General features: G+C 45.4%; 1 protein-coding gene and 1 long non-coding RNA gene across 4 annotated transcripts in view; one reads left to right on the top strand and one right to left on the bottom strand.

Moving 5' to 3' along the window:
- Positions 1-6,012, bottom strand: part of LOC114638222 — a 7,004-nt gene extending 992 nt beyond the window's left edge. Inside the window, exons 1-2 of the long non-coding RNA XR_003713852.1 lie at positions 5,751-6,012; positions 888-1,028 (exon numbers count right to left, since the gene is read on the bottom strand). This is a non-coding gene — a long non-coding RNA (uncharacterized LOC114638222). The remainder of the gene's footprint in view (positions 1-887; positions 1,029-5,750) is intronic.
- The window catches only part of Rbms2 (RNA binding motif single stranded interacting protein 2), a 42,458-nt gene that overhangs the window by 8,607 nt on the left and 23,454 nt on the right, over positions 1-10,397 (top strand). The window lies entirely within an intron of this gene.

The raw sequence follows: 10,397 nt of genomic DNA, 5'->3' as shown, positions 1-10,397 counted from the left end.
ACACACACACATACACACACATACACACATACATACATATATACACACATACACACACATACATACACACACATACATACACACACATACATACATACACACACATACATACACACACATATACATATACACACATACATACATACACACACACACATACACAAGCAGGGTTGTGCTGGGTTGTAGCTCATTTAGTAGAATCTTTGCTCCTTAATCTCCAGCTCCCAGCACCACACAAACAGGCCTAAATGGCACAGGCCCAAAATCCTCACCCTCAGAGGCCACAAGTTTGAGACTGGCCTGATCTATGTAGTAATCTCTGGGCCAGTCCAGGGCTATACAGTAAGATCTGTCAAAGTCCTGTAGTTTCTTACTCAAATCTGACTCCTGGAGGCGAATGAGTTACATTAATTTGCTGTAGGTGTTCTTCCACCCTGTCTCATGAAAACAATAAAACTAAAAAATAAGGCCCTAGTTTTGATTTATAATACCTTGCCCTGCCCCTCCAAGCCAAAAAAGCCATGAAGTGAAATGCATGCTTCCTTCCTTCCTTTCTTTCTTTCTTTCTTTCTTTCTTTCTTTCTTTCTTTCTTTTTTTTTTTTGTTTTTGTTTTTGTTTTTTGTTTTTCGAGACAGGGTTTCTCTGTATAGCCTTGGCTGTTGTGGAACTCACTCTGTAGACCAGACTGGCCTCGAACACAGAAATCCGCCTGCCTCTGCCTCCCAAGTGCTGGGATTAAAGGCATGCACCACCACCGCCCGGCCATGTTTCTTTATATAAGGAAAAATTTTACATTATAGTTTACTGCTGTTTATTGTTATTAGTTCTAGTTTCTAGAATAAAAAATACTTATAAGAGCTTGCAAGGTGACTCAGGGGTTGCTTACCACACAGTCTGAGGATCTGAGAATCTGAGTTCGGGTCCTAGGATCCATGTAAGAAAGCTGGATGAGGTGGTACAAATCTGTAACCCCAGCACTCCTATGGCAAGATGGCTGAACTTCCTGAAAGTTCTTGGGCCAGCTCTCCTGGTGGATACATAGCAGCAGAAGTAATAAGACCCTGCCTTGAGGTTGGTGGAGAAAACTGTCTCCTGTGATAAGTTAACCTCTGACCTCCACATACATGCTGTAACATGCACACACACAATAAATGTATAATTCAAAATTTAAAGGATATAGTAAAAATGGGAAGCTTATTAGCAGACTGTTTGCCTAGCACCCCTGAAGCTCTGGACTCTGTCCTAGCATAACTCCATCATAGAATAAACCAGTGTGATGCAGGCCTGTAGTCTCAGCACTTGGGAGGTCCATGGTCAACCTGGGTTACATAGCCAACCTGAGATACCCAAGACCCTGTCTCCATAAAACGAAAAGGCTGGATGTGTTTGACTATTTTAATCCCAGTATTTGGGAGGCAGAGACAGGTAGGTCTCTGAATTAGAGTCCCAGGCCAGCTACATATAGTGAGACACTGTCTTAAGACAGCAACAGCCAGATATAGTAGCACAGGTCCTTAATTCCAGCACTGGGAAGCAGAGGCAGGAGGATCTCTCTGAGTTCGAGGTCAGCCTGGTCTGCAGAGTGAATTCCAGGACAGTCAGGGCCACACAGAGAAACTCTGTCTCAAAAAGCCAACCAACCAAAACAAAATCAATACTAACCAAACTAAAACAGCAACAACAAAAAACAAACAGGGGTTGGAAAGATAGCTCAGTGGTTAAGAACATTGGTTATAAGCCGGGAAGTGGTGGCGGACGCCTTTAAATCCAGCACTTGGGAGGCAGAGGCAGGTGGATTTCTGAGTTCCAGGACAGCCTGGTCTACAGTACAGAGTGAGTTCCAGGACAGCCAGGGCTATACATAGAAACCCTGTCTGGAAAAACCAAAACAAACAAACAAACAAACAAACAGAACATTGGTTGTTCTTCCAGAGAACCTAGATTTGAATCCCATCCACATAATGGCTCACAGTTACTTGTAAATACTGTTTTAGAGGATCTGACGCAGCTTTCTGACTTTCATAGACACCAGACACAGAAGTGGTGCACAGACATCCATACAAGCAAAATTCTCATACAGATAAAAATGAATCCTAAAAAAATAAAAACAAAACACACAGACCACTTGGTGCTCTTACAGAGGGCCTGGTTTTATTTCAAAGCATCTGCATAGTAGTTTACCACCATCCAAAATTCTGGTCCCAGGGGATTCTGACCTTCTCAGGCACCAAGCATACACATAGTACATATGCATTCTTGCAGGTAAAGCATTCACACATAAAAAACAATAAATAAATCTAATACCACCACCAAGTAGGATTAGGCTGAGTTAGGTGGCCTAACCCTATAATCCCCAGCCATCAGGGCAGGAGGCTAAGGATCACAAGACCAGCCTTGGCTACGTAGCAATTTTAAAGCCAGCCTGGGCTATGTGGGACCCTGTCTTAGAAAAACAACAGCAAAGAATCAAAAGAAAACACAAACAGAACCAGGATTGTTTTATTTTGAATTGTCTCATATATTTTACTTATCAAGGGAAGATTTCTCACAAGGAGTTTGTGACAGTCATAATTTTCTTTTTTATTTATTTTGTGTTTAGAGACAGTCTCAGGTAGCTCAGGCTGATGTCAACCTTGATAAAATAGTTAAGGCTGGCTCTGAGTTCCTGATCCTCCACCTCTCAAGTCCTAGGATTCTTGCATGTGGCACCATGTCTGGCTGGAAGTCTCAGTTTTCTTATTCTGTGTGTGTGTGTGTGTGTGTGTGTGTGTGTGTGTGTGTGTGTGCTTGTGCAAGCCAGTAGCAGACATTTCAGCCAGGCTGGCTTTACCAGTGAGCTCTGGGGATCCCCTTGTCCTGTCCATGTGAGGCCGTGCTTGGTTTTACCTGGATTCTGGGGGAAATTTTTTTTTTTTTTATGTCAAGAATGTTTTGGTGCATGTAAATGTGTACCACATGTGTGTCTAGTGTCCACAAAGGCCGTGAGAAGGTGTCAGATCCCTGGAGCTGGAGTTACAGATGGTTGTGAGCTGCCATGTGGATGCTGGGAACTGCATTTCTGCAATAACAGCCAGTGCTCTTAATCACTGAACTATGACCCCAGCCACTGGTGCTGGGAATCTGAAGCCAGATCCTCATGTTCTACTGAGCTGTCTCCCCAGTCCTTATTTTTAATTTAATTTCTTCATTTGTCATAGCGATAGTAACATAGTCAAATATAAGGACAAGTGATACAAACTTGTAATCCTGGTGACTCAGGAGACTGAGACAAGACTGTAAATCAAGGCCAGTCTTGGCTATGTGAGACTTTGTCTCAAACAAAGAAAGGGAGGAAACAACAGAGTTTAAGAGTGTGTCCTACTCTTGCAGGGACCAGAATTCCATTCCAGAAGCCCACCTTACGTACCTTGCCTATAAATCCAGTTCCAGAGGAACTGGAAGCCTCTGGCCTCTGTAGGTGCCTGGACTCAGGAGCTCATATTCACACAAACTCACCCCCCCACACACACACACACATACACACGGGTCACAGACAAGACAGACTGACACACATATACACACATGGGGGTGCAGGAGACAGGCAGGCAGGCAGGCAGACACACAGAAATCATTACATTTCTTTTAAATGAAATTTTATTTTAAATGATGTGTATGTGTGTGGGTATGTGCATGCAAGTATAAGTGCCTGCAAAGGCCAGGGGTGCCAGAGCCCTTAGATGCAGACTTAGAAGCAGTTGTGAGCCACCGGATGTGGGTGCTGGGAACTGAATTTGGATCCTCTACAAGAGCAATATGAGCTCTTAACTACTGAGCCATTTCTCCAGCTCCTAAAACCGATCTCCCTTCCTTCCTTCCTTCCTTCCTTCCTTCCTTCCTTCCTTCCTTCCTTCTTTTCTTTTTTCTTTCTTTCTCTTTCTTAAGGGATGGGGTTGTGGGTCTATGTTAAAACACTTTCTTAGCTTACTCAATCAAGGCTCTGGGCTCTATCCCTAGTACTAAAAACATAAATCGATAAATAAAAAAACTGAAATCAACGAATAAAGGCAGCCTTCTTTCTTGGGATGTTAGTGTTAAATTTCTATGCATTGGAATTAAAATAGCTACAAAAGGGAAGCAGGCTTGTCAACATTCGCTTGGAATCCCGGCGTTTTGGAAATGGAAACAGAGTAACTACATGGTGTTTGAGGTCAGCCAGTCTGTTTTCAGAGCAATTTCAGGCTAGTAGAACAAGACTGTTTTAAAGAAGGAAGGGAGGAAGGAAAGGAGGGTAGAATGGAGGGAGGAAGGGAGGGAGGGAGGGAGCTGTGGGTAAATATAAAGTTACAAAATGGCCTAGGCATAGTCGTGCATGCCTTTGATCTCAGCACTTGGGAAAGAGGCAGATAGGTCTCCGTGAGTTTCAGGCCAGCCTGGTCTACATTGTCATTACACTCTGATGACTCCTGCCATAAATGTGAAAGGATCTGCTAAATTCAGGACAGCCAGGGCCTCAAAATACCAAGTGGGCAAAAAGTTACAAAATGAAAAAGTGTGGATTTCAAAAAGGCTTCAACAAGATACTTTAATGTGATCACTTAAAAAAAAAAAAGCTAGTGGCCTTGAGATAGATAGATAAATACGAAGCAAGAAAGGTTAGTTGTAGGTCTCTAGACCGTGCCTTCAGTTAGCAGGACTGCCTCCGTGCAGACGTGCAGACAGGAGATAGGTGAGTTGGACTGGAAATGTCTGGGGATAAAGGAATCCGAACTTGTGAAGCTTCTAACCACGCCTTCCTTGACATCATCCCCCTGGCATCTGTTGTTAAACTTAACCCTTCACGGCAACAAACATTTCCTCTAGGAAAAAGAAAGGGGACTACTTTTGTTTGTTTTCCCCGACCCCTCAAACCCACGCGTCTGTGTTAGGTGTGCACATGTTGGGGGCCTCAAGACTGAGGGCAGCAATCTTTACCTTCCTCACTGAGGCAAGGTAGGCTGGTTGAAGCAAAGCCAGCATTGCAGACTCTGGCTCGACAGCTCGCTCCAGGGGTCCCATGCCCCACTGCCACCTTTGGAGCCTAAAGTCACACGCAGGTGGCACACAAGTCACCTGGGATTTGTGGCATTCACAGGAGTGCTTGGCACAATGTCTTTACCCCATGAGCTATCTCCCAGGTGTGTGTGTGGTGTTTGAGACGGGTCTCTCTGTAGCCCAGGCTATCCTTGAACTGAAGGTAACCCTCTGTCCTTATCTCCTGATCCAGGGGTTTTAGGCATGCACCACACTGCCTGGCACAGGACTGTTTTTGATTTGAGATAATTTACCTTCCCCATAGATTTTGCTCACAGGCATGGTGATGTTCATATATAATTCAAGCACTTGGGGAGGTCCAGGCAACAGGCAGTGAGTTCAAGAGTAGCCTCAGCTATGTTCTTAGGTCAAGGGCACTCGAAGCTACATAAAATGTGTCTCAAAAAAAAAATTTTGCCGGGCAGTGGTGGCACACGCCTTTAATCTCAGCACTTGGGAGACAGAGGTAGGCCGATTTTTGAGTTCGAGGCCAGCCTGGTCTACAGAGTGAGTTCTAGGACAGCCAGGGCTACACAGAGAAACCCTGTCTTGAAAAACAAAACAAAAATTATTTCCTGCCCCACATGTGTCTCAGTCCACATAGACTTCCACAGCTGGGCCTGAGTCTGCTCTGTGGGAGGAGTCTTCAGTCTTCTCTCCTGGCTCCTAGGTCAACAGTCATAACCTTTGGCTCTCTTACCTGCTATTGTGTCTTCTTCCTCTTGAGCGAGAAGTGATCTGTTTGCAACAGAGTGCAGGGACCTCTTCTCTCCCACGGTTTGGTGTTTTTGTGGTCGAAGGCTTACCAGGCCAGAGCTCTGTAGAGCTACGCCCCCGTTCCCCTCTCTCTTCCATTTTAGTCCAAACTGGTGCTTCATTGATTATTAAACTTCTTAAGCCAGGGGTGGTGATGCACACCTTTGTGGGCGGTGCCATCCCTGGGCTGCTGGTCCTGGGTTCAATAAGAAAACAGGCTGAGCAAGCCAGAGGAAGCAAGCCAGTAAACAGCACCCCTCATGGCTTCTGCATCAGCTTCTGCCTCCAGCTTCCTGCTCTGTTTTAGCTCTTGTTCTGACTTCCTTTGATGATGAACGGGTGATATGGAAGTGTAAGCGAAATAAACCCTTTCCTCTCCAGCTTACTTTTTGATTATGATGTTTCACTGCAGCAATAGAAATCCTAATTAAGACAAATTGTTAACAGCCTAGTGGGGTATCCTATGACAGACCTGACCATGTCTTTGGGAGGATTGTGGAAGGACTTTGGAACTTTGACCTAGAAAAGCCATTAAGTGTTGAGACCTCAGTGGGAATTTATTGAGGATGGAGGCCTGGCTTGTGAAGTTTCAGAGGGAAGTTTAAAGACTATTAATGAGTTGGGCAGTGGTGGCTCATGCCTTTAATCCCAGCACTTGGGAGGCAGAGGCTGGTGGAGTTCTGAGTTCGAGGCCAGCCTGGTTTACAAAGTGAGTTCCAGGATAGCCAGGACTGTACAGAGAAACCCTGTCTCAGGGGAAAAAAAAAAAAGAAGAAGAAGAAGATTATTAATGGCATTTGCTATTTTGAGTTAGGATTCCGCGGTTCTTGTCAGCTGGGGCCAAAGCGTCAGTTGCAATTAACAAGAGGCCAGCACCACTGAAGTGAAATCTTTGTGTTACTGTGACAATTGGTGCTGGAGCTAAGAAGTTAGCAGTGATTAAGAAGAGGCCAGCATCACTGAGGTGAGATCTGGGGAGTGTTTCCTGAGAGCACAGAGAAGCTGTGTTCCAGAGGCAGCCAAGGTTGTACCTCAAGCTAGCAGTTGGCAATGTGTAAGAGTCACCCAGGTGGTACTGGTTTTCAAGGCATGAAGGGGTCATGAAGAGCAGGTGAGGCTTGGCACTGTGAGAGCCCAGGAGAGGCCGTTGGAGAAGGTGTAGCCTCAGTGGCAATCCAAAGCCCAGAACTGAAGTAGTCATGCTAAGAACTTGAGGCGTGGCACTATGAAGAGAGTCTGTAAGAGGCTATTGGTGAAAGTGCAGCCCAGTTGCAGAGGAAGACCCAGCATTTTGGAGATGCCAGGACAACAAGATGATCACCAAGAACAGCAGCAGCTATGGAATAGAACCTGCCAGAACCGTGGAAGACACGCTGTGTGCTACAGAGGCAGAGCTGGAGAAGTGACCTAAGCCCTTGGAGAAGCCCAGAAGATCATGAGCGGATCCCAAACATTGGACATTAAGTTATTTATATATTGTTTGAGTTTGGTTTTGCTTGGTTCAGATTGTGATTGTGCCTGGGTTCTTCCCTTTTTTTTTTTTTTTTTTTTTTTTGTTTTTGTTTTTGTTTTCGAGACAGGGTTTCTCTGTGTAGCCCTGGCTTTCCTGGAACTCACTCTGTAGACCACGCTGGCCTCAAACTCAGAAATCTGCCTGCCTCTGCCTCCCAAGTGCTGGGATTAAAGGCGTGCACCACCACTGCCCAGCTGGGTTCTTTCCTCTTGAAGAAGGTATTTGATTTTGATTTTTACGAGAGCACACAGCTGAAAAACTTTGAACTTTTAAAAGAGATTTTGGATTTTTAGAGAGATTAGATTTTTTGTTTGTTTACTTGTTTGTTTGTTTGTTTGTTTGATTGGTTGGTTTGATACAATGTCTCTCTGTGTAGCATTGGCTGTTCTGGAACTCTCTGTAGAACAGGCTGGCCTAGAGTTCACAGATACCCGCCTGCCTCTGGCTCCCAAGTGCTGAGATCAAAGGTGTGTGTGTGCCACCACCACCCAGGAGATTGGATATTTTAAAGAAATAGAAATTTTGATGTATTTGTAAAAACTGTGGGACTTTTATCTGTTTATTTTATTTTTTTTTATTCTTTTGATTTATACCTATTGCTGCCTGCCCTCCTACCTCACACTGTCCCTTCCCATATCCTGTTCCCTTCTCCTCTGGGAGAGTGGGGGCTCACTTGGGTATTCCCCATGCCCGAACTTTGGCACCTCAAGTCACTGCAGAGCTAGGCACATCCTGTTCAACTGAGGCCAGACAAGGCAGTCCAGTCAGGGGAGGGTATTCCACAGACAAGCAAGAACTTTAGGGACAGCCCCTGCTCCAGTTGTTCTGGACCCACATAAAGACTGAGCTGCACATCTGCTACATATGTGCAGCCTGTGTATGTTATTTGGTTGGTGGTTCAGTCTCAGAGAGCCCCCAAGGGTCCAGGTTAGTTAACCCTATTGGTCTTCCTGTGGAGTTCCTATCCTCTTCTGGGCCCTCAATCCTCCCAACTCTTCCATAAGAGTCCCTGAGCTCCAACCAATGTTTGGCTGTGGGTCTCTGCATCTGTCTGTTTTTTTAGGCAGCTGCTGGGTGGAGCATCTCAGAGGACAATCATGCTAGGCTCCTGTCAAGTATCCAGCGTGTCAGGGATTGGTGCTTGCCTGTTATGTATGTTTTTATGTGAAATCTTGGGGATGAATAAGAAAGGAAGGGTTGCAGCTTAAGACAATGTGTGTGTCAACTGTACAAGAGGTCAGTCGTACTGTCTGGTTTTATGTGTTGACTTGACACAAGCTACAGTCATCAGGGAGGAAGGAGCCTCCCTTGAGGAAATGCCTCCATGAGATCCAGCTGTAAGGCATTTTCTCAACTACTGATCAATGTGGGAGGGCACAGCCCACTGTGGGTGATGCCATTCCCTGGGCTTGTGGTCCTGGGTTCTATAAGAAGGCTGAACAAGCCATAAGGAGGAAGCCAGTAAGCAGCACCCATCATGGCCTCTGCATCAGCTCCTGCCTCCAGGTTCCTGCCCTGTTTGACTTCCTGTCCTCACTTCCTTTGGTGATGAACAGCAATATGGAAGTGTAAGCCAACTCTTCTCCCCAATTTGCATTTGGTCATGGTGTTTTGTCACAACAATAGAAACCCTGACTAAGACAGGTGGAATGCCACGAAGTGCAAAGGGATGTTGGTTTTTTGTTTGTTTGTTTTTGTTTTTTGTTTTTTTGTTGTTTTTTGTTTTTTTGGTTTGATTTTTTCGAGACAGGGTTTCTCTGTGTAGCCCTGGCTGTCCTGGAACTCACTCTGTAGACCAGGCTAGCCTCGAACTCTCGAACTCAGAAATCCGCCTGCCTCTGCCTCCCAAGTGCTGGGATTAAAGGCGTGCACCACTACTGCTCGGCTGGTTTTGTTTTTTGAAACAAGGTCTCACCCTAGTCCTGGTCTAGGAACAAAGGTTGGTGCTCCTGCCTGAGCCTTGCTGACGTGTGCCAGGGTGTACATTCTTCTCTTTTTTGAATTCTGCTTTTGCGCCGTAGAAAGGATTATTTTTGTTTAGACTCCTCACAACTCTTTCCTCATGTTCCTGTGTTTCCTTCCCCTGTGCTCTTTTTTCATCCGAGTTCCTATTTTGATTTTCTTTTTGTTTTGGTATCTGACATCATAGGTTTTCTTCTAATTATGTCTCATGGTTTGGGGCTGTTTAAGTGGAAGGCATTAAAAGACCAGATGGAAGCATTCTTGGCACGGGAAGTAGTGGGCTTGATTGTAAAGTCATCAAGCTCTGAAGCAGGAGGGAGCGAGAGAGCCCTGAGGGTTGCCTGTGCCAGGCATCTTTGTTGAGTGTGTTAGTTTTTCAGAGAGAGAGGTGGCGCCAGAGACATAGCAGCATGTTTTGGGCTTGGTACTTATTCCTCTCCAGCTGTGCTTGGTGATTATAAATCCGGAATCTCTGCATTCTCCCCAGGGAATAAGCCAGTTCTAACAAACTTAGTCTTGCCTATATTCTCAGCACCCATGAGGCTGAAATAGGAGGACTGCTACAAGTTCAAGGCCAGCCTTGGATACATAGTTAGTTCCATGCTAGCCTGGGCTACAGAGTGATATAAATAATAGCTGGGCATGATGGGACACACTTGCAATCTCATCACTTGAGAGGTGGATACAAAAAAGTCAGCAGTGGCTACGTAGCAAATTTGAAGCCAGTTTGGCCATTACTAGACCTTGTCTAAAAAAAAAAAAAAAAAAAAATCCCAAAACTAGACATTGGAGCTAAGGTTAAGATGTTGGGCTGAGAACGAAGTGGGGGCATATGGACTGGATTGGCCCACAGCTGAAGGGGAGAGGGGAAGAAGCTCTGGCAGTGTCCCGCAGGGATGAGGGTCTTGCTTGGCTCAGCTTGCTTGTTTGGGTTGGTGGTCTCCGTGGCTGAGAACGCAGAGAGGTCTTTTATGGGAGATTAGACAGCGGCTGTGTAGGCTAAGGCCTGCTCCACTGTTTCTCATGGCGGATTTCTCCATGGTCTTAAGCTGTTTATTGTCATGGCAGAAAGTGTCAGGATTACATAGGTATGAACAACCAACCACTCTTGCCTAA

This window comes from Grammomys surdaster, unplaced genomic scaffold, assembly GCF_004785775.1.
Source record: "Grammomys surdaster isolate TR1022 unplaced genomic scaffold, NIH_TR_1.0 125562, whole genome shotgun sequence".
Lineage (NCBI taxonomy): Eukaryota > Metazoa > Chordata > Mammalia > Rodentia > Muridae > Grammomys > Grammomys surdaster.
Note: the sequence above shows the minus strand (reverse complement) of the source record. Positions and strands in the feature narration are given on the sequence as shown.